At 36.1% G+C, this 25041-nt stretch overlaps 1 protein-coding gene across 7 annotated transcripts in view; it reads left to right on the forward strand.

The window, feature by feature from the left end:
* CADM2 (cell adhesion molecule 2) overlaps window positions 1-25041 on the forward strand; it is a gene marked incomplete at both ends in the record, with an annotated part of 927734 nt that overhangs the window by 900315 nt on the left and 2378 nt on the right. The gene's annotated exons all lie outside the window — the stretch shown is intronic.

Raw genomic sequence — 25041 nt, forward strand, 5'->3', positions numbered from 1 at the left:
AGTCTGTAGGCCGCATACTAACATTTTTCTCCTCTTAAACCTCTTGAGCCAGTTTGTTTACACAGTTCAGATTACCCTTACTACCACCATCTTTCATATTCCTAAGAGGATGGTAGATTAGGCTTCACTTAAAACAGTCTGCTGCTTTTCAAACTCCCAAGATCCACATTTCTCAAAACAAAAGCATGGTCAGGACTATCACAGCCATACCTAAATTTTTATACCAACTTCTGTCTTAATGAGGGTTTCATTGCTGTGAAGAACACCATGACGAAGACAACTCTTATAAGGGACAATGTTTTATTGGGGCTGGCTTACAGGTTCAGAGGTTCAATCCATTAATATCATGGTGGGATGGTGGCAGTGTCCAGGCAGCACGATGCAGGAGGAGCTAAGAGATCTATATCTTGTTTGGAAGCAGCCAAGAGAAAGCTCTTTCACAAGCATCTAGGAGTAGGTTCTCATTGCCCACTTCTGTAGTGATACACTTCTTGCAACAAAGCCACATCTACTCCAAAAGACCAAAGCTGCAAATAGCACCACTCCCTTGGCCAAGCACATTCAAATCACTACAGATGTTCAAAATGAGTGGTATCTGGTTTGAAAAGCTAGAAGTTGAAATTTACAAAGTAGACATTCTTATAAAGAAACCTGGAACAATTAAAAGGGGAAGAATAGGAAAGATGTCTCATACCAATTTGAAGGACATGTAATGTCATATTCATTTTATGCCCCATGTTTGAAGCATTTCCCCCTGAGAGGACAGAAATGTATGGGCACACAATTCTATTAGACTACCTACAACACTATACTTATAACACATTAGATCCAAATTTCTCTACAGCATCCAGAATTTCTTCATACTCTAAGATTCCTAGTCTGTGACACTCAGTTATATTCTAAACATCATGGGTGATAAAGTTCCTATTCCCCTCTGCCTCCATTTAGTAGGATTTCTTTCCTTTTTGTTTTTGTATTTTAGTTACAACTATCAAAAAGTAAATTTTATTTTCATTCTAATAATCTTCCTGGAAAGTTAGATTTAATTTCTAAAGCTGGACAAATGACTTTCAGACTACACGTTTAGAGTTGGTAAATTGAATAGATAATATTCTTACCCATGTGATCATTTTTTTTTTTTTTTGTAGTTTTCTACCACTAGCAACAGATATTTAAAAGTCAGTGTTGGAAAGAACATTAAGATTAAGACTTTCTAAGACAGAATAGTAGCATATTTTTCTTCGTTTCTGTAATTCTTAGTTCCTAAAAAATACCCTTTCGTTAAAATAATGCAAGAAAATGGATATAAACACTGCAAATGCACTAAGTTCCATAAGAGCAGCAATACAGGGAAGGAGAACAGGAAGGGGAGCCAGTTAGCTTTATTAGTTTTTTGTGGTATATGTTGCTTACTGTTCCAACAGTCCTTTTAGAAGCTGAAAGTAATTATATTGGTCAGTAATATCTAAGATCATCCCATTTCTTTCCTCTTTGTAGCCTTGACATCTTTACAACTAAGTTGCTGGAACACTTGCTGAGTATACTGTAAAATTGAACAATGTGTTTGAATGCTTGTATGTGGATGTAAATATGTTTGAATGCTTGGTCTCCATCATTGGGGACAGGAATTAATAGTAGGTATGACCTTGTTAAAGTAGGTGCGACCTTGCTGAAAAAAGTATGTCATTGTTAGGGTGGGCCTTAAAGTCTTAGATTCTCAAGCTATGCCCAATGTAAAACGCGCATAATCCCTTTTTGCTACTCTTGGATCAAGAGGTAGATTTCTTGGTCCCTCTAGTACCATGTCTGCCTGCAAGCTGCCATGGTTCCTGCTCTGATGATAAAGGAGCAAATCTCTGTAAGCCAGCCCCAATTAAGTGGTTTTGGTCTTTTGGATTTGATTGTTTGCCATGATCATCTGTGCCTCTTTACAGCAATGAAACCCTAACTAAAACAGAAGGCAACTAAGGAAAAATAAACTTTTGAACAAAACATTTCTCTTTTGTTCATTAAAACTTGTTCATAGCTATAGCTTTGATCCAGAAAAGAAATGTATTTATGCTCAGTTTTTGTTAAATCTAAGTGGAATTTTTTGCTAAGGATGGTTTTTTTTTTTTTTCTAGCTTTGAAAAATATTTAATCTCAAGTGTATTTTTTTCAATAACAGCAATATTAACAATACTAAAATATTGTTATTATAATGTGACTCAATCATGTTACATCTTTTAAACTCTTCCAATAACAGTCTAGCAAGTGCTATAATAATAATAATCATCATCATCATCATCATCATCATTTTCATTTTACGCATAGAAAGATGACTAAAATTTTTGTCAGTTTCATTAAAACTCTGGACTGGTGAAATGAGTCAGCAGGTAAAGGCACTTGGTATAGCCTGAAAAGCTGAATTCAGTCCCCATAGAGTACATGGTCTAAGTAGAGAAATAGTTCCCAAGCTTTCCTCTGACCTTCTTGTTCACACTGCACACATCACAGTGCCAAACTAGGGAATTAATAAATAAGTGCTAATAAATAAATTTAAGTCTACACACTGTAGTCTCAATAGCACTGTTCAGTTCAGATTGATTTTCTTGTTCAAAATCCAATTTATTTCCCAAAATAGAATTCAGTTCAGTAATGAGCTGATATAGCACATGGTGAAATGAATACAGTTTGGATGAAAATATTTATTAGTTAACATTATGTTAAAAACTTTTAAGAATACAGTTTGATTCTGTAATATCCTGTGTTTTGCATACTTGCTAACATAGACAATATTTTTCTTTTGTCTTTTTTTACTGAATGTATTTTATTTACATTTCAAATGTTATCCCCTTACCCGATTTCCTCTCCATAAACCCCCTATTCCATTCCTCTCCCCTTGTTTTGATGAGGGTGCTTACCTGCCCACCCACACACCCCCTCCTGCCTCCCTGCCCCAACATTCCCCTACACTGGGACATCAAGCCCCTACACATGTGTACTTGAAATTTTTTGCTGCAAGCATCCTTATCTGTATCAGTATGGCTCTGATAAAGCCTCTGAGGAGACATCCATATCTGGCTTCTGTCAGTAAGCTTGGCATTAGCAATAATGACTGGGTTTGGTAGCTGCATATGGGCTGGATCTCAGGTGAGGTAGTCTCTGGATGACATTTTCTTCAGTCCCTACTCCATTCTTTGTCCCTGTATTTCTTCCAGTGAGTATTTTGTTCTCCCTTCTAAGAAGAACTGAAGGATCTGCATTTTTTTTTTTTTTTAGTTTCATATGGTCTGTGAATTGGGCTTTTGATACTCCAAGCTTTTGAGCTAGTATTCACTTATCAGTGAGTGCATACCATTGTGTGTTCTTTTGTGACTGTGTAAGGAAATGCCAGGGCGATGAGGTGGGAGGTGGTGGTTGGGAGTGGAAGCATTTTTTTGGAAACTAAAGGAGGGGGAGGGGGAATGGAAGACTGGGGAAGGGCTAACATTCAAAATGTAAATACATAGATTATTCAATAAAAATGATAAAAAAGAAAAATTGCCTTTTCGATTATATTTTCATAAAATTTAATACTGTTTTTTTTTCAATTTTATTGGATATTCTTTGTATTTACATTTCAAATTTTATACTCTTCCACCCACTCCCTCCCTCCTCCCCCTCAACTTGCTTCCATGAAGGTGCTCCCTCTCCCAATCACCAGTGCCTTTGGCTGGTTGATGATGTTCTTCCCATGAGGTTGCAAATCTTTCAGCTCTTTCAGTCCTTTCTCTCGCTCTTTTATTGGTGTCACCATGCTCAGTCTTATGGTTAGCTGCAAGCATCCTCATCTGTATCTATATCACTTTGGGAGAGCCTCTGAGGAGACATCCATGTCCAGTTCCTGACAGGAAACACCTCTTGGCATCAGCAATAGTGCTTATGTTTGGTGGCTGCATATGGGGTGGTTCTCCAGGTGAGGTAGCTTCTATAGATCTTTTCTTCAAACTCTGCTCCTCCATTTGACCTTGTATTTCCTCCCCTGTTTTGTTCTAAGAAGGACTGAGACATGCACATTCTGGTCTTCCTTCTTTTTGTGCTTTATAAGTTCTGTGAATGGTTTCTTGGGTTTTCTGAGCTTTTGTTTTTTGTTGGGGGGAGCTAGTATCTGCTTATAAGTGAGTACATACCATGAGTGCTCTTTTGTGACTGGGTTATATTACTCAGGATGATAGCTTCAAGTTCCATCCATTTACTTAAGAATTTCATGAACTAGTTTTGTTTTTTTTTTTTTTAATAGTTGAGTAGTACTCCATTGTGTAAATGTACCACAATTTCTGTATTCATTCCTCTGTTGAAGGACATCTGGGTTCTTTCCAGCTTCTGGCTATTATAAATAAGGATGCTATGAACATTGTTGAGCACTTGTCCTTGTTAGATGTAGTAGCTACTTTTGGGTATATGCCCAGGAATGGTGTAGCTGGGTCCTCAGGTAGTACTATGTCCAATTTTCTGTGGAATAGCCAGAGTTTTTAATTGGAATTATTCATTTTAGCAAATATGAACACTATTGAGTTTTACCATTATATTTTCATGAAGGTGAACTACTCAATGCTGTGTTTATTTGCTTTGTACATGTTTCTTTTACAACTTCTTCCACCCTAACTGGTACCTTTCTGTCCCCTTATGATTTCTTGTTACATATTCCATTTCCCAATCTTGCTGTGCTCCCCATCACTTAAACCCTTTCTGTAATACATTCACATATATAAATATATATACAACATCACCATATGAAACACAACATGGAATATCTGTCGTTTGAGTCAAAAATATCTAATCTATGTCATGTTTTATAATTTTTGTATTTCTTACAAAGTATCCTCCACCATTATTAAGCAGATTTTTTTTTTGAGAAAGAGATGAATGATAGTGTGCAGACAAACATTTGGATTCCTAAGAGATTTGGCTAGCACTTTGGAAAGGTAATTCTTCAGGAGTCACTACCAAAGACTAGGTATGCTTTCAGGTCATGAGTCAAGCTGAGATGCTATTGAGCCTCCTGCATGTATGGAACAACACTCAAGACAAAAAAAAAAAAAAAAAAAAAACTTTCCCACCTCAAAAATGTGTTATTTCTGCCAAGAAAGGAAAATTCCCAGCCTAGGTAGCCTTAGGTGACTTTACATCAGCATGAAAATTACTGTTATGCTGTTTTTCTTTTTACCGGAGCAAAGTGGTTTCTTTCAGTCTTATCATTCTCCTACCTCACTCCTTCTGGTTATATCTGTTATCATTGTAAATGGAAATTGATATATTAAGTTTGCTTTTTCTTTAAATCCTGAAACTGTGATAATGGCAATAGCTAATGGAACCCTTGGGAAAATTTCAACCAAGTGTTCCTTAGTTTTTAATACTGTCATTATACCATTGGCATTTCTGTAAAACAAATATTCAGATTTCATTTATCAAAGTTTGACTGTTGTATTATGTAAGCAAACATCTTAGTTTTTTCTTATGTGGTTTCTTAATTTCCAGTCTCTTTAGATGTAGTCTTCTGTCCTCAAGAACAAGTGACTGGCTGACAGGAAACCCAGTTTGCCTTCTTCAAATAGTTTGCACGCAATTGTCATTTAGTAAAATAAACTTGGCTCCATTATTTCTTAATGTCTTCCTTAACAAGTATAAGATTAGACCACATCTTACAAATTCCCACTGGGTAGCACTTAAGAAGTGAGTGATATTTCTGTCTGCCTAAGTCAAGTAATCCCAAATGTAAGTAATTTGCAAGACGGCATCGGGGACTGTTAGAATAGACATATTGCAGTATGTCACTGGAAATCAGCATCTCCCCACATGTTTGATCAACAGCCAGATGGAAGCTTTTATCACATTTATTTAATCTGAAATACACATGGTAATTACTGTGGACCTTTGATTCAAGGCCTTATTAATGTCTCGGGAGAAGTCAGAAAATGAGTTTGTCAGTTGCAGACTGTTGTAGTCATGACCCTCTGGGTAGAATTACATCTATCACTGCCCAGAAAAAAGTGCCACTGCGAGTTCCTTGTACCTCCAAGGGTGGAGAGGTAAAACAAAACTTGGTTAGAATGTGTGAGAGAATCCTAACTTTGTGGAGTCAGTCCAACAAAGAGACTGTGCTATCCCAGAGTGCTCGCCCCCATGCTTGCTAATAAGGAGAGAAGAATATAAACTGTCTGCACAATTTCTCAAAAGCTAAATCTAGACAAACTAGAGAATTACTGAAATAAAACGCTCAGAACTTTCTAAACTCCAGCAAGGCATTCTGACTTCTTCTACTTATTGGTAATTAAGGGACATAATTTCCTGTGTCAGTGATAGAAGTAGGAAGATACTGACAAGTCTGTTCTTCAAAATCTTCTAGTTGGCAAAATGATAAACATAAAGAGATTAAAATAAAATGCTTATTACAAATATTCATGGATGCTTACTAGAGACTAAAGAAGGGAAAGCTCCACTGCATGTGTGCAGATTCAGAATGTTAAACTCGTTTTCATATTATGTTCACTTTTTATGTTAATGCTATTTCATTTGGATCATAGCTAGAGGTTTACACACATATGTGTACATAGACCAGAATTTAGCTAATATTTTTCAGGAAAAAGGTAAGCCTTACTGGAAAATATCAAAGGTTTCTACATCTTAGAATAATAGAGCTTATGAATAATTCCATAGTTCTGGAGAGATGACTTATTGATTAAAAGTACATATTGCTCTTGCACAGGACATGTCTTTTACCCTATTCTGGGAAGTTCACAATTGCCTGATACTCTATCACTAAGGCATGTGACTCTCTGTTACACCCTCTGTGACCAACAGCATTCACAAGTGCACAAAAAAATACACACATAATTTAAAAGAAAGCAAACCACAGATAATTTTATTAATGAGAAATGACTTTAAGTGTTATTACTTGATCAAAATTGTATTAGTGGCTATTAATACTGTCCTAATTGAATTGCTTAGTATTTTACTCTATTTATTAAAATAATAAATTAATTAATTAAAATAATATCCATTAAATTGAATTATATTAAAATTGAAATGCTAGTTCAAGAGCATTAAAGCATTCTGCCAGTAACATACAGAAATTTGCTTGTTTTATTTCAAGAGTCTATGACAGAGAGAAAGAAAGAGAGAGATGGGAAGAGAGAGAGGGAGAGGGAGTTAAAAGAGAGAGGGAGGAAGGAGGAAAGAGAGAGAGATTGAGAGAGAGGGAGAGAAGAAAGGAAGGAACCAGGGAGAGAAAGAGAGAGGGAGAGAGCACCAAAGGGCACACACATCACATGCTGACTCCAGAGCTTAGAGAACAACTCTCATGCCAATCCTGACATGCGACCATGAGTGACTTAGGTATTGAAAAAGTGATCGTTTAAGATATTAAGATAAGAAAAAACAAAAAGGGTAAAAAATTATTATAGAGACAGGAATAAATAAGCATCTTAAAGGTGGAATCACGAAAATAGATAAACAAGGTGGTGAGTCACAACTTTTCTGAGATTTTTTGAATGTTGTGTATTAAGTTTATTCTTTTGTGGATGGATATGCTGCAGAGCATGTATCTGGAAGTCAAAGGACATCGTTCAGACCTCGGGGCGCTCTGTTCCTCAGTTCTGGTCATCAAACGTGGATCCTCAGCTTTGCTGCTGAGCATATTTATTAACCTGCAGGGCCCTCTTTTTGCCCCTACCAAATGTGTTATTTGAAGTTATAGATTTTATAACCCCTCTCTTCACAGAGTTTCATCCTCTAAACTTCATTTATATTGTCTAGAGTACAGAAAAGATAAAGGATTTTTATCATCAAGTTTATGCAACATTTTTGTGCAATAGATATTTCATCTAAAGGTTTTACAGACCTAATTTTATACTGAGAAAATAGTTATGAATACGATGTAAACATTTTAATGTTGCCAATTAACATTTTTATTTGGTATATTATAAGTTGTCCCATTCAGTTATGACCTTTAGCTTCAATATTTGGTCTAAAAATGTTTTGTAACAAACATTTAAATTGAATTATTAAATTTCATGCATATTAGAAATTTAGATCTAGCGCTGTTTAATAGCAAGACAAAATATTAGACACATCCTTTATAGAAACTTGTAAAGGCAGAATTAATTTATTGGCATGTCTGTGACTTATCAATATTTAATGCCATTTCCCACTAAGAAAGAACTTGTTGCAGAGCTAAATAGCTGCATTTTACATAGTTCTGTGTTTTTTAAAAATATTTTGTTTTTATTTTATGTCTAAGTGTGTTCTGCATGGGTACGCACATGCACCCAATTCATGCCTGGTCCTCTGGGAGGCCAGAGATTTAGGTTCTCCATAACTGAAGTGGCAGATGTGAACCAACATGCTCTGAAAGGGCTGGGAGCAGTGCTCTTAGCCTCTTGGCCATCTCTTCAGTCTTCACAGTCTTGCTTGTTACATTCTTTAAAAAGTCACACACTGCTTATATATGTACGAAGCATGCAAATTCACTTTATACTTAAATAAAAGAACTGTCCTAATAAATATGTTGTATTGATTATGAACTTTCATTAGCTTGGAGAGTTATGGAGATTATTATACTCTCATAAATATGAGTTGAACTACTGTTGTTCTAATTAGCATCAGTATAGTTTGAATAACTGTCTAGTTCTTAGGTTTTTAATGTTAACAACATTGCAGTTTCTAAGCTTAAATATCTAATATAGTCAATAACTAAATAAGTGAATGTTGATTTCTGAATATTCTCTTGACTTTAAGTTTACACTCAGAATTTTTGCAGAATTCGTGTTATAAAAATTACTATATTTAATTATGTCTTACTCTATTCTTCAAATAGTTGATTAGATTTGGATTTAATAGACTGAAAATGGCTAGTCTTTTATTTTTTACTAATCCAATTGCATTGATTCATTTTCATTACATAACAAAGTGCCTGAGGCTGGCTAACATTATAACAAAATGCTTCTGACTTGTTCATGAGTCTAGACGTTTAAGCTACAGAAGCCCTATCGCAGACTATCTTACTAGCATAAGATCCCCGTGCAGCCTGAATGTATCATGTCGGGAAACTATGAGCTCACATAGACATGCTGATGAGTCTGTTCTCTGTTCTTTTTATGTACAAAGCTTCTGGGAGCCAATTATAGAGCTCTTTATGGACCTCTCCTTAACTTCAACACTTTCCTAAGACCCACTTCTAAACATCTTAATTAGATTATATTCCCATCCTTTAATTTTTACTTTTTTAATCTATTAATCTTTTTATTTGTTTACATTTCAAATGTTATCCTCCTACCCAGTCTTCCCTCTATGAACTTCCTACCCTCTTCCCCTCCCTGTGCCTATAAGAAGGTGCTCTCCCATCCACACTCACATCCACTGCTGCCTCTACCCTCTAGAATCTGCCTCTGTGGGGGACCAAGCCTCCACAGGACCAAGCACATCTCCTCCCACTACGTATGTAGCAGGAGTCTTGGGCCCATCTTTGTTTACTCTTTGTTCGGTGGTTTATTCCCTGGGAGCTCTTGGGGAATGGGGTTATTTGTTACTGTTGTTCTTCCTATGGAGTTGCAATCTCTTCAATTCCTTCAGTCCTTCCCCTATCACTTCCATTGGGGCTCCGGGCTCAGTCCAATGTTTGGCTATATCTGCATCTCTCTTAGTCAGGTGCTGGCAGAGCCTCTTAGAGGACAGCCATACCTGGCTCCGGGCTGCAAGCATATCTTGTCATCGGCAACAGTATTGGCGTTGGTGTCTACAGATGGAATGGATCGAATACTAGACCAGTCTCTGGATGATCATTCCTTCAGCCTCTGCTCCATTTTGTCCCTGCATTTCATTTATATAGGGACAATTCTGGGTTAAAAATGTTGAGATGGGGGGATGGCCACATCCCTCCACTGGGGGCCATGTCTATCTACTGGAGGTAGTCTCTTCAGGTTCTATCTCCCTGCTGTTGGGTATTTTTCAGCTAATCCCATCCCATCGGGTTCTGGGAGCCTCTCACATCCCTGGCATTTGGACTTTCTAGTGGTTCCCAAAGTTCACCACCCTCCACTGCTATTTATTTTTATTTGTTCTCCTGGACTCTGGACTTCCCTCCTGTCTATTCCCATACCTGGTCCTGGTCTAGTTTTCTGTTTTTTCCCCCTTCCCTCTCCCACCCTGGTCCCATTTTCCCCTCTGCCTCCTGGAATTATTTTGTTCCTCCTTTTAAGAGGGTTTGATGTATCTAAATGTTGCCTTCCTTTTTGTTAAGTTTCATATGATCATTGAGTTGTATCAAGGATATTCTAAGCCTTTGGGCTAATTAATATCCACTTATCAATGAGTACAAACTGTGCATGTCATTTTGTGTCTGGGTTACCTCACTGAGCATGATATTTTATAGTTCCATCCATTTGCCTACAATGTACTGAAGGCACTATTTTTAATAACTGAGTAGTATTTCATTGTGTAAAAATACCAAATTTCTGTATCCATTCTTCAGTTCAGAGACAACTGGGTTGTTTCTAACTTCTGACTATTATAAATAAGGCTGCTATGAGCATAGTGGAGCTTGTTTTCTTGTTATAGGTTGGAGCATATTTTGGATACATGCCCTGAAGTTGTATAGCTGTGTCTTGAGGTAGAGCTATTTCCAATTTTTTGAGGAATTGGCAGATCGATTTCCAATGTGGTTGTACCGGCTTGCAATCCTACCAGAAATGGAGGAATGTGTTGCTCTTTCCCCACATCCTTGCCTGTATTTACTGTCTCCTGAGTTTTTGATCATAGCCATTCTGACTAGTGTAAGATAGAATCTGCAGGTTATTTTGATATACATTTCCATGATGACTAAGGATATTGAACATTACTTTAGGTGCTTCTCAGCAATTTGATATTCCTCAGTTGGGAATTCTTTTTTTAACTCTCTAGGCCATTTTTAAAATTTGCGTTATTTGATTTTCTAGTCTAACTTCTTGAGTTCTTTATATTATTTGAATATTATCTCTCTATGAGAAGGTGGTTTATAAAGGAAAAGAACCACAAGCAGGGGTTTCTAAGTCTTGACATCCCATGAGAGAATAAAGGAATGTTGGTTTCTTTGCCAGAGCCAAAGGGTGGGAGTCACATCACTCCAAGGACAGCAGACAATAGTTTCCTAGACAGTAGCTTAAAGCGGAGTTTATTCTGTTACCTCGGTCCCTTCAATTGTGAGTCACTACACAGACCTCTAGAAGAGCAGCGAGTACTTTCAACTGCTAACTATCTCTCCAGCCTCTCCCCACCTTTTAAATTTTCATGTATTCTAATTTTCTAATGTATAATGCCATGTTATCAAAATAAACCATATAATTAATATAACTTAATTTATTTGGCTGAATCAATAGTACTCATTTCAAAGATAACTGATATTTGAGAGCTGCTATTTTAGTTGAAACATTATTTTCTAATTTGTTCATCTGTTAATGACATTAATATGCTTTTAACAGGTGACATTTTCCTACCTTTCAATGGCTTAGTTTCCAAAGACAATAATTTCTGCCAGTGGACATAGATAAAAATCCATTGGCACAAACTAAAGTTTGGTGTAATGTGGGGTGAGAAAACTCTGCCTGCTCTCAACCATTTACATTCTTGTCATCATTTCTAAGCATTTTTTAAGTTCAGCCTTATTACCACTGTTTTCTTGGGAAGCCTTCCTGGTCTAATTAGAATTGTTCATGGATCCTCTGAGTATTTTTGGTTGAATTTCAGAAATGCACTTTGTCCCCCATTGTATAGTTATTAGAATTACTGCATTCAATTTATAAATGGCCACTTTACTTACAACTGAGTTCATTAATCTATTTAAACTTGCATAGAACATGTTGCCAAAATAGACACGTGCCAGCATTATTAATCCATCATTTGTCTTCCTTCTCAATGGTTGTTTGCATTTATTGATTTTGTGTTTGTAAGCTTAGGCTACTAATATACAAAGAATAAGCTGCTTTTGATTTCAAAGGCAGAAGAGTTCTAGCTATGAAAAAAACATTGAGAAAACTGTAAATGTTTTAAAAGGGTCAATTTCTGATGGCAAAAGTAATTATTAATGTAGAAAATGATTTTGAGCATTATCTTTCTTTCCTCGCAAATCAAGGTAGTGTTACTAAATACATGTATGCCAATAATTTCTAATGATAGAAAAAGCATTAGATTATTCGCGCTATTCACTGAGTATTGATGAGATAAGGCATAGATAGATACTGTCGGTGTCAACTCAGACTCCATTACCAGAATATAATATTTTGGTTTTGGTTGCCTTATTAAAAATGGATATATGTTCCTGCAGCTCTGCAACCTTATAGAAGGTTATAAGACACAGGAAGAATTGGTTATGTGCACTGTCTGTTTCATAGCTGAAACATTCTCACTGGATACTCATGTTAGAGCCCAAAGAGAGTGGGATCATTTTATAAGGGTGCTAATTCCATTAATGTAACTGTCATTGTGATGTAATCACATCCAAAATTCTCTATTTCCAATGTTAGGATAACAATGTTTAAAATATTAGCACTTGAATTTTAAGAGGATATGGATGTTCATATTATAGTAGATTCCATGCAAACTAATTTTAGCAAAACTCTGTTGTGAAAGGCAGATCAGATACGCCCTCATTTGTAAATAAAAAAGCGGAAAGCAGTGTCAGATTTAAACTGAAATTGGGTCTTACAATTCTGAGTGAGATGTCTGTTCAAATCTTCGTTGATTTATTTTAAGAGTACTAGTATTTAATTCAGGAAAGTTAGACTTGGGTCAGGTGCTTAAAGGGCAGTTTATCTGCCTGCTTCCAGCAGCAAAAGGTCTTTCTCTTGATCACCTGGATAACCTGAAATGCACTCCTTTCTTTGGCTCTCTTTCCCTTATCACAGAGGCAATCTTCTGGCAGGTTCTCTTCTTTTCTGGATGGCAGTGCTAAAGAAGGTGAACCATTCTATGAAGAGCTCTTGGCACTAATGGCTGCACTACTCTGCAAGTTGAGAGTCCTTGTTGGAGATGCACAGTTCTTTAAAGTTGAGATATTTCCTCCCTCAAAGAAGTTAAAAAAAATATTAGGTAGAGCTCACCAGAGAGAAAGGACTGTAAAAATGAAAGGAAAGATGCCGGAATATTTATTTTCTAAGGCTAAAAATGTTATTTAATGAATCTTTTCTCACTTAAGTTTTAGTGCTCGTGGGAAAATAGAGTCTATATTCTATTCATGCCCCCAGAATATTACTCTATATTATAAGTGACAGTTAATCAAGTCAATTGTCCTACAATTAAGATGACAACCCACAGGGAAAATGTTAAGAACGTGCCATATTTATGGGAGAGAAAGGACACCTGTGTATGTGAGACTAGTATAGATTTTAAAATATCTTTTCTAAATTTCATTGCCTTAAAAAGTCAAAAATTGGATCACATAGAAGCTAAATAGAATGATGCTATAAATACAATAATAATAATGATGATGATGATAATGATGATGATGATGATGATGATGATGATGATGATGATGATGATGATGATAGTAAATTTATAATAACCGCCAAAAATCCCTCTGGATAAGAAGTCTAATACAGAGAAATGTATAGATATGTAACATTTTGGGTGTAGAATGCTTCAACATGGCTGGTATATAGATTTAGTCCCCAGGGAAGTCCTACCCAGAAGCTATGGACTTCCATATGTGACTGTCTCCCATGTGCAGCCTGAATGAGTGAAGGACTCTTTCCCCAGCCTACACATTCTGCCATTGCCACTTGGTACCACAGCCCAGAGCACCAAATCTCCTCCCACTTGGAATAAAACTTTTTATAGTCATGCTCAAGAGTTAACCTTTTCTCTTTATAAATTATCTCAGCTAATTTTTCATAGTGTTGGAATACTAACACTGGACATTTGCCTTATAGTAGCGTGATATGGAAATCAGCTTGTAATAATAGCGTCTGTGCGGGGTGCATGGAGGGGAGACGAGGAAGGGGGATAGCATTTGAAATAACCCAGCTCTGTCTCTCAATTAATAATTATTTTAAAAAGCAAAAGAAGGCTAGTATGTCCATTTCTAAGATTTACTTTGTCTAACAGAGAAAATCTGCTGCACGATGTAGTCTTAATAGAGAACACACAAATTTAAAGTCCTATGTAGTTTTCTTTGTTTTGTTTTTGAGACAGTTTCTTCCTTTTGTAACCCAAGTAGACCTCCTGTTTCAACCACCTAGATTTATAGGTGTATGGCACCATACCTGACTCTTCAATACACTGTTTCTGGGACTAAGTGTAAACTATGTATGCAAAAATTATTTTTACTTTAGAAATCTATCTCAAGCACTTTGTCAGAAAGTAAAATTGTATGTTAAATTAGAAGATAATAAATAGTCATTTGGCAAAAAAAAATGAAGAGAATTCTTTTTAGGGACTTTATTTTTATGAATTTCTTATATTGCCAAAAAATAATGTATTTCATCTATAACAATATGTAGTTGTTCCTTATTTTTTTTAAGTGATGAGCCTCTGTGAGACATTATTCTTTTTAGAGTGGGGAACAATGCAGTTTTAAGTACATAGAAAATGTGAATTTAATATTAAGACCAAACTATAATAAACAATAATGAAATGAACATTCTGATGAGTTATGCATACTTAACACTAATTTTTGAAGCATTTCAAATAGAAGCAGTATTTCTATGATTTAATATCAGGAAAGGACAATAGTTTAGCTCTCAGGACAGCACACTGGTATATAAATCTCCTTGGAATTCAGCATAAGAATTTAATACTACCTTAACATGGACTTGATTTGCTTGTTTCATGGAAGTGAGTAAATCCGTTAAGCTTCATTACAAATCCATAGGACAACTTTTAAAATCATGAAAATTTACATCTTCAAGGACGATCATACTTAAGTATAGGAATTAATGCCTAGGGATAAGGTCTTGCATTAAATAGTCCTGTTGAAACTCACATGGTTGAAGTAATCACTTAGGTCTGAAATTTGCTTCAGGAGAAAGAGAGAGAATGTGGTATAGGGTGAAGCAACCCTAGCATGTGGTCACTGAAGATGGACAAACATCTGAAAATGCAATTATGAGGAAGGAAGCAAAGCCACCAAGACCTCAGCCAAATCTCTTTCTAAAGTGGGCAGAATCTCAGCTGTCTGAAATTGAATCTAATAATTACCAGTAAACTTTGCAAACATAATTTCACCAAGGGTTTCCATAGTTTATCCAGTTTTACAACAAAAATTACTATGAGAATCTGAGTCAACAGCTTGAGTGAGCTGAACAAACCATACATTCCTAATCAATGGCCTGAGTCATTTAAAGCTCAATAAAATCTACACTCCTGTTTAATTCTCACCGTTCAAATTTCCATCAGGTTGTTTGCAACACTGTTGTACTTTGTTATTTCTTTCCCATCTCTCCACTCCTTAGCCATTTACTGTGGATCTCAGTTGCCATCACAAGAAGTCAAAAGTGCTGAGTGACAATTTTAAGGGAAATCTTTCTGTTTTCCCAACCACGCATCTGATTTCATCAATTTTTAAACATAGTTCTAATATTTAGGTAATGTTTTTTAGATACTTTTATGTTGTTTCACGGACATTCATACGTTTGTCTTTGTTGATCTCATATGACAAGAATTATTTACATTCTAAGCCTAAGAAAAATCTGGCTAAAACATAATATTACAAGTTGTCAAAATACAGAGAATTATTGTCACTGGAATTCTGAATGACAATGGACATGTACATCACTGAACACCCACAGCTTTGGAATGGTCACCAAACAGGTAATGAGAAGGTTGTAAGGGCCAGCAGTCTTAACATATCACAATGAAATCGTGTTCTCTAGACACAATGAGACAAGTCCACTGATCAAATCATATCATCTGTGGTTGCTTACATAGAGACTGTGCAGTGTCAAGGTAGACAACATTATAACATAGACAATAAGTAGTTCAAGTGCTTCCTTTTCTAACTGCAGAAACTCAATCAATGCCCGCTGGGGTAGAAAAAATGATTTTTCTTAAAAGTATGGCTCTTGATAGGTGGATCATACTTTATTGGTTGTATCACCACCTAGGAATCTGAAGTCACTACAAATTGGAATCAGTTTATCATCATCATCATCATCATCATCATCATCATCATCATCATCATCATCATCATCATCATCATTTAATCTTTTTTTACAGTCCAGTCGTTATGGCCTTCCTAGTTCACCTTCCGACAGTAACCCGTACCATCCAAGAGGATGTACTCCTACCCCTCCATGCTTACCCCCACCCCACCAGACCTCTCCACTCCCTGGGGCCTCAAGTCTCTCTAAGATGAGGTACGTCTTCTCTCACTGAGGCCAGCCTAGGCAGTCCTCGGTTGTATATATGTCAGGAGCCTCATATCCACTGGTGTATGCTGCCTGGTTGGTAGCTCTGTGTCTAAGACATGTCAGGGGTCCAAGCTAATTGAGACTGCTGCTTCTTCCATGGGGTCACTCTCCTTCTCAGCTTCTTCCAGTCTTTCCCTAATTCAATTACAGAAGTCCCTGGTTTCTGTCCACTGGTTTGCTTTAAGTATCTGATCTAACTCTTTCAGCTGTTTGTTGGGCCTCTCCGAGGGTAGCTATGCTAGGATCCTGACAGTAATCACACCATAGCATCAGTAATATCAGGCCTTGGAGCCTCCCCTTCAGATGGATCCTGTTACTGGACCTCCTATCCCTCATGAACAATTCCTGTCTGAGAGTTTTACTGCTGTGAACAGACACCATGACCGAGGCAACTCTTATAAGGAAAACTTTTAATTGGGGCTGGCTTACAGGTTCAGAGGGGTAGTCCATTATCATCAAGTCAGGAGCATCCAGGCAGGCATGGTGCAGGAATAGCTGAGTGTTCTACATCTTCATCTGAAAGCAGCTTGTGGAAGATTGACTTCCAGGCAGCTAGGCTGAGATTCTTAAGCTCATGCCCACATTGACACACCTACTCCAACAAGACCACACCTCCTAATAGTGCCACTCCCTGGGCCAAGCATATACAAAGATCACAATAAGGAACTAAATCTCTGAAGCTCTAGAAAGAGGTAGAAAGCTTGAATACTCTCACAATACTCTGTATAAAGCTTAAGTAAAAATGTATTAAAAGGCCTGTACTAAGACACATAGAGAATAATAAATGGCTTAATAATTAGAATAAATTATTTGCAAATCTTTACCTTTTAAAAGTACCATCCACATTAAATATTACCAAGCTTTATGCCAATAAAAATATTTCCCTTAAAAGTTAATTATTATAATTTTAACAATGTTGTATTTTCGTAGAAATAATCATGTAATGTTGTTTTAAATCATTTTCTATGAGGACATATAATTTTGATGCTTATTAGTATTTTTTCAAGCTGAAAAAACATAAAAATAGTATTAAATTCCTTCTATAAAGTGACTTTAACAATTGAAGACTAAATTACATAGTATATATACATTTTTTTAACCTTTAACAAAAACAGGGGCAAAAATAAAGTTTAATTAGAAACAAAGAGAAATTGCTTATACTATATAGAAGAATTTCAACCAAGAAATTATGAATATTTGAATGTTCCGACTTGAATATGGGCTCAAGGACCTTAGAGATTTCAAAGAGGTTTTGAAAACCACAAATGGAGAAAGGAATTCTAGTATCTGATTTTTGGTGAGAATCTAGAATGTCATAGGTAAGGACAGTTATCCTGTAACTAAGTGATGGGACTGGAATAGGAGGGATAAAAGGGAAAGACAGAGTCAAAATTTGCTACAAAAAGGGGGAAGAGGATAGTCTTGTGGTGTTCTAATGATTGATGTAGGGTGCCTTAATGAAAGACCAGCTTTCACTATCAAAAGCAGTTCACTGAATCTGAGATCAATGTATCCAGGACAGGACCTAATCATGTCTGAAGTAGAGATGTAAGAAACCTGGTCTCCCACATCATCTTGACCTCACATTTTAGACTTGCCCCAGACTGTACTTTAATCTTAATTTATCCTACATGTTTTTAAAGATGGTGGATTTAGGAACCCATACATGTTTGCAATGTTATTTATATTTGTATTAAAGACACCTTAAACCGAGCACATCATGCCCAGCCATGATTTTGCAAATAGAAATTACCGTTTATGATTTATCCATAACAAAATTTCAAATAAATTTATAGTGTAGTGTGACAATCCATATTTTAATATCAAGAATTACTTATCATAGATACCATTTGACATGTTTCTCTTTAGAATATTTTATTCTAAAAGCATCAAACCCACTTTAATTAATAAATGTTAAACTCAAAGATATTTAAAGTTGTAGCTTCTATTTCCTCTTATCTAGCCATTGCTGGTGGACAAAAATCATAAGGACACATAGCAACGTCTAGTGGCATTTACCCACACCCATGTTTACAGACCACCTGCTGAAAGTCACAAGGTAACACATGAGAACAAATAATGATCTTTAAAGATGGATGATATAGTTATTTGAATTATAATGCAAATTTAGCTATCTGTAGAGAAGATTGGAAGGCTACACGTCACCTTTTTTTCCCTCTGGCAGTAGGAGATGAATTGAAGGCTATATGAGATGTTTTTGATAGGATTTATCCATTTAAATTATGCATTATTCTTGCATTGTTCAGATGGTACTCACCTGATCCTCAGTCTCTTATTTTAGTTGCTAAGAATAGAAATTAAGGAAAGACTTTTAGTCTAATAGATGACATTGAAGTAAAAAGAAAATCTAACAATTCATAGTGAATGTCAAGTTTTAAACATATTTTTGGCAGCAGAGATGTAAAGAGGTTCCATATCTAAACTATGACTAAAATATTTAAAGCAACAGGCTACATCTGTGCTTACATTCATGATGAGATGAAACCTGTAATGTTTTGCATACAATATAAAGACAATTAGGGAAAAATAATTATTAGTGCTGAGGAAGACTTTGTCCAAAAGTTATAAGATATCTAAGATATCCATTACTGGTTAGAAACCAACTCATAATACACACAAAATGATGCACATTTAAATTTAAACTCAACTATCACCAAGAACAACTCCCCCCCCCCCAAGAGTTAATTCCTAGATTGGGTTGCTCATCTCCCTGGGGTATGACAATGAACCCTGCCTTCAAGTTCAAAGTTGTCCTAAGTCTGGCAGAGGAAACTAACATTCTTTGAGATTAACGATTGTTGGGTCAACCTCTTACCTGTTGCTATCTTAAGGGCCAGGTGTACCTAATACAAAAATTAATACCCATTCACTCCTCAAGTTGTATAGACTCAGCAAAAACTCAGAAGACTATTCATCAATAGTTTGAGAGACTACTCTACCACTCATGTCTGTGTATATCTATAAGTTATAGCTTGACAACCCAGAGCCTGGAGATAATATGGAAAGGCAAATATCCTGTGGTCTGTACCACTCACACAGGAGACATCATTAGTGTAACCCCATGTATCTGCCATATCTAGCTAAAGGGTGCTACAGAAGATAGTGTCAGATGGTTCATCACCAGGTGCCCGGCAGTGGAAGCTCTGAGATAATGCAAGAATTCAGCCCTTTGTGCTGAAGCTCCTTACTGAGGAACTGTGCCAGTGACATTCTGTCCAAGTTGACAAATGTGGCTACCATACCTGATTACATCTTAAAATAAAACTGATCCCATCAGTATTTGGCACCTATTTTGCTTCTTTTGGCAGGACATCTGTTAAGTCAGGTCTGCTATATTGAATTGCATCAGTCACTATCAGGAAATCAGAGAGGCTTGACCACATTATCATCTAGCACCAGCCTGGCTAATGTTTTACAGAATCAGATATGGAATGGTCCACAAAATGTGTTAGATCTTGTGTTCCCCCAGGAGGACCTCTCTCCACTGAGTGCATGGTGCTCACGAACAACCACCCTGGCCCAAAATCTGTTTTTCAAGCTTCATTTATTAATATTGATAATGACAATGGACTGAAAAAAAAACCTGCCAACTGTTAGAAACAAAATCTTTTTTTTTAACAATAAGCTACTATCCTTTGCCACTTTCCCAATACCTAGACAAGGATCCTCTTTGCAGTCTCTTGTTTAAGATCCAAGAGTCTCTGACTTCTAGTGATGAAGCTGTCAGAAACATGAGCAAACACTCTAGGAGTGGAAGAACAAAGGCCAGTTTCCTTTGTTGTAGCCAAGAGGTGGCATTTTTTGGGCTTCTGCCAGCATTGTTGCTGAGCTGAAAAGATTAATGTCCCCAACAAAAAATACTCATGTCTTAAGCCAGCTGGTCTAGCATACTGGTCTATCAGAAAGCCACTGATCAATACAGGCAAACTGGTTATGGTTGATGAGATACATAAGCCACCAGGTTTCAGATGGCCTGAAGCAAAACTGGCTAGTGATCTCCAAAAGAGGACCAATAGATTTCACAGAAGGTATATACATTTTCATAGATATAATAACTGTTCTCATCTTCAAAATCCTCCTTGAGCTATGGGAAGACATTCCACAACAGCAACAGTAGCAACAGCAGCCTCCACAGCTACCATGCTGCTAGAAGGAGTTTGGGGGGGGGGGTGTCAGCCTTCAGGAAGTCATGTGCTATTATGGGACAGCAATTGACACATTTTAAAACTTTTTCCAACCAAGAGACACAAAGTGATACATAGTAAATCCAACCATTCCTGCTTAAACTAGGTGGTTGGTAAGATCTCAGGTGGACCCAAGATATTATAAATTGGCTTGTTTTTCCTAGATGTCCTATGTGGAAAGTACCAGAAACAGATTCATTTCCCAATGACACAGGTCTAGGGGACTCTATAATTTCCTGTTTTGAGTGGAGGCATCAGTTGACAGGAGGCAATCAAAGTCCCTAAGGCCATGCAGCATCCCAGGGTACACATTACCTAGAAGCTATCTATTCCTTACAGAGGTGGCCCTGGAGATCTGCCTCCATTACTATTTCTGATAGTCTCACTGGGGCCTCCAAAATGTTGCAAGGTAACTGCTTTAGCGAACATATATACACTTAAAGCCAATAGAAAATCATTATTCCTCACAGGATCTTTCCAATTTTATGAGATCCGATTTATCAATTCTTGATCTTAGAGCCTGAATCATTGGAGTTCTATTTAAAAAATTTATACCCTGTGCCAATGAGTTCAAGGCTCTTTCCTACTTTCTTTAATATTAGATTCAGTATATCTGGTTTTATGCTGAGGTTCTTGATCCACTTGGACTTGAGCTTTGTGCAGGGTGACAAATATGGATCTATTTTCATTTTTATACATGTAGACTGCCAGTAAGACCAGCACCATTTGTTAAAAATGTTTTTATTCCCATTGTATGTTTTTTGGGTATTTATTTTTGTCAAAGATCAAGTGTCTATAATTGTGTAGTTTTATTTCTGGATCTTCAATTCTATTACATTGGTCAACCAGGCTGTCTCTATACCAATACTATGTAGATTTTAATCACTATTGTTCTGTAGTACAGCTTGAGGTCAGGGATGGTGATTTCCCCCAGAAGTTCTTTTAGTGTTATGATTTGTTTTTGCTATTCTGGGCTTTTTGCCTTTCCAGGTGAATTTGAAATTTCTCATTCCATGTCTTTGAAGAATTGTGTTGTGAATTGGATGAGGACTGTGTTGAATCTGTAGATTGGTTTTGGTAGGATGGACATTTTTACTGTGTTAATTCTGCCAATCCATGTGCATAAGAAATTTATTTCCTGAAATCTTCTTCAGTTTATTTTTTGAAGACTTAAAGTTTGTCATATGAAATTTTCACATGTTTGGTTAGTGTTACCCCCAACATATTTTCTATTTTTTTGTGGCTATTGTGAAGGTTGTTGTGTCCCGAATTTCTTTTTCAGGACATTTATCATTTGTATAAAGGAAAGCTATTTATTTGAGTTTATTCAGTGAGAGAATATGCACTTAACCCTTGAGGGCCCAGAGAGTAGGGAGCTTTAGATGGGTGGAGGGTTGGATGTTGGGGGTGGTCTCCAAACATCCTTTTGGAGACAAGGGGAGGGGCAGCAGGTACAAGATGTGGAACAGTCAGAGGGAAGAACAGGAGGGGAAAAAGACTGAATTGTAACAAAAAGATTAAAGAATTTTAAAAGTATTTTAAAATAAATTTTAAAAGGGGGAAAAATTAAAATCTTTATGCGTTGGCTGGTTAGCTACACAATGAACTAGTAAAAATCATGTTGCCTTCCTATTCTCTACCTTTTGTGCACAAAAATTGCACATCCTATTTGAGATACATCAGCTAGCAAGAACAGTTAAAGAAAGGAAAATTTTAGAGGCCAAAAAGAATGGTTAGTATAGTCAAGGACTTTCCAAATTTCTGAGATTATGAATTAGATCTTTGTTGGATTAAATTTTTATTACCAATTTGGCAAGCATTGGGGCCTAGTGAATAGGTTCTAAATAATGTTCCTCTAAATGGCATTAACTGTGCTAAGATCTCCTGGAATACTAAAGTCTGGGGGCCTGTTTTAAAATCTGTTAATAAAGTAGCACACATTACATAAAATGCATTATACATATGATTCCTGTAAATTGTTGAGATGATACTATAGGTTATTGTGGATATATTTTGTTAGATGTAGTATTTTACATTGTTATCTATAGGCTTTTATGTCACGATGCCAAAGTTAGACTTAATTCATAAAATTTTAAGACTTGCCTATGGTAGAGAAGACCACAGATGAAAGACAAAAAAAGTGAATTTTTTATAAAGTGTAATATTATTTATAAAATGAACATTCTAAACAGAAAATCTGAATGCTAAAGGCTTTGGCAGTTTTGACTACAACCAAGAGTAATGATGTTGAGCTCACCAAAATCAAAGCTAAGCATATGCTCACCTGACACCCTATAGCTCATTGAAATGAAAATATGATGTAGTCTCCACTGAGATGTAGTCTGTAACATAAGACAAATCACTAACCAATATATGATATGCAAATGTATGTAAAATGATATAGACAAGATGACAAAGTGAAGGATAACACAGGTCTCCAAAGGAAAAAGCAGGATATATAAAAATCTTGAGATAAAAAAATAAAATTCCTGAAAATAATTAATGTAAGATAATTCAAGGATCCCAGAGAATGTAGTAAGGCCATAGTATGAAGTAAAAAAGGAAATCATAAAAAATATAATAAGACATCTTGAAGCTCCAAAGTTCTGATGCTGAAATGCTGACTACAGATTATGTACTTTGATCACAGAATGGAGTGAAAGAAAATGTCTTTTCTTTCTTTTGCTTTTCTTTCTTTCTTTCTTTTTTTGAGGTGAATTGGGATTGGTTCAAATATATAGCTATTCAAATCTGTATAAAATGCTAAATGGAGCTGATTAACAAATTCAGGTTTTGAGTTCTTTGTTTTTAAAAGTTGAGGTTTCTGCACTCGCCTTTGTGACCTTTCAAGCACATTGTGGAACAGTCTTTATATTTATTGTAGGTGTGGGACCCACTCCTTAATTACCATTACTCCTACTTGAAAATACAAGTTCAGTGTAAACCACTCATGATAGCATGTCAGACTTGAATCAAAAGATTCTTTGGCTTTGACAATACTGTTTTTCTTTGCTTTCAACCTGTAAGGTGCTATGTCAGGATGCATTTAAGCAGGTGCTGAAAAGTAGGACATCCATCAGCACTGTTCAGCTTTTCTATTCTATTTCTTCCTTTCACAGGTTTTTTTTTTTTTTTTTTTTTTTTTTTTTTTTTTTTTTTTTTTTTGGCTCTATAGATTGTTTAAAGTTTTAAGCACAGATTGTTACTTTTGTTTGCATATGATTCTTTGACAGGACACAGTTCCCACTAAATATCACATTCCTTTTTTTGTACTTGAAAATAAGCTTTATTAATTAAACAATTTAGACAGGTGGAAGGTTCCAGATCAGGCAGTCTGTGAGTCTCTGATTAGGGTAGTGTATCATAATAGCAAAAATATGTGAGAGAGGAAGTTACCACATGGTGACTTACATAGATCAGGGAGGGTTCAAGGCTTCCTCTTCTAAATAATCCTTTTATTAGGAACTTACCAGAAAGAAAGATGCTAATATTTGAGAACAGAATCACTGGAGATTTAGGCACCCCTTACTCATCCTGACTTCATTCCACAGCATATCCCCAAACACAAACATTTGAAGGATACATTGGGAAAAAAATAAAAATCCATTCTGTTTGGGATTGGGGCAGAGAGAAACAAAGAGAATTGTTGGAGCCAAGTAACAATAATACCAGTCCATAGAAACAGGTCTTCTTTTATGTATCAGTTATTTCTTTTTTTTAACAATGCTTTTTATTCTTTCTTGATATAATAATACAGGGTAGGTAAAATACACATTTAATTTTCATTTGCAGAATTTTTCCAAAAATGTATACCATGCATAAGAGGATAGAAACATAAAAATAATGATGAAAAACTTTTCTCAGTTTTCAGTGTAATTAAGGAGTTTTTACAAAACATAACCACAGAAAGCTCTGAACACCCCAGAAACAACTCACAAACTATATGAAGTTCAAGAATATTTTAAAAAAGTAAAGAAAAGAAAAAACCATTATGCTTAATCCTTACACACCAAGAAAACTTTGACTAATTCCAGGTTACATCCTGTTTTACATGTAGTTTATGCTCATTGTAACTAGTAAGAGTTTAATGCACACTATCAAACATTTAAAAAAAAAAAACAAGTACTGACAAAAATGTATTTGTATACTTTTATGCAAAAATGCTTAAAATTTGTGCATTTATCTTTGTTCTTTAAAATAAAGTTGTTCAAAAAAAATATCACATTCCTAAATCTCTGTGTCAGATCTACGGCTCGACAGCCACTCTTAGAGATCTTTAAAGCATCGGTGCCAGCCACAACTCATTTGTTGCCTGTCTCCTTCTGAATCCTGCCTCTTAAGTATAAGAAAGTACATGAGGATCTTTGCAAGAAGACAGTTGGGGGAGGAACCTGGAATGCTTATTTGATCTTTGCCATAGAGCAGAACCTAATGTGTTT

Source organism: Micromys minutus (genome assembly GCF_963924665.1).
Source record: "Micromys minutus genome assembly, chromosome: 7".
NCBI lineage: Eukaryota > Metazoa > Chordata > Mammalia > Rodentia > Muridae > Micromys > Micromys minutus.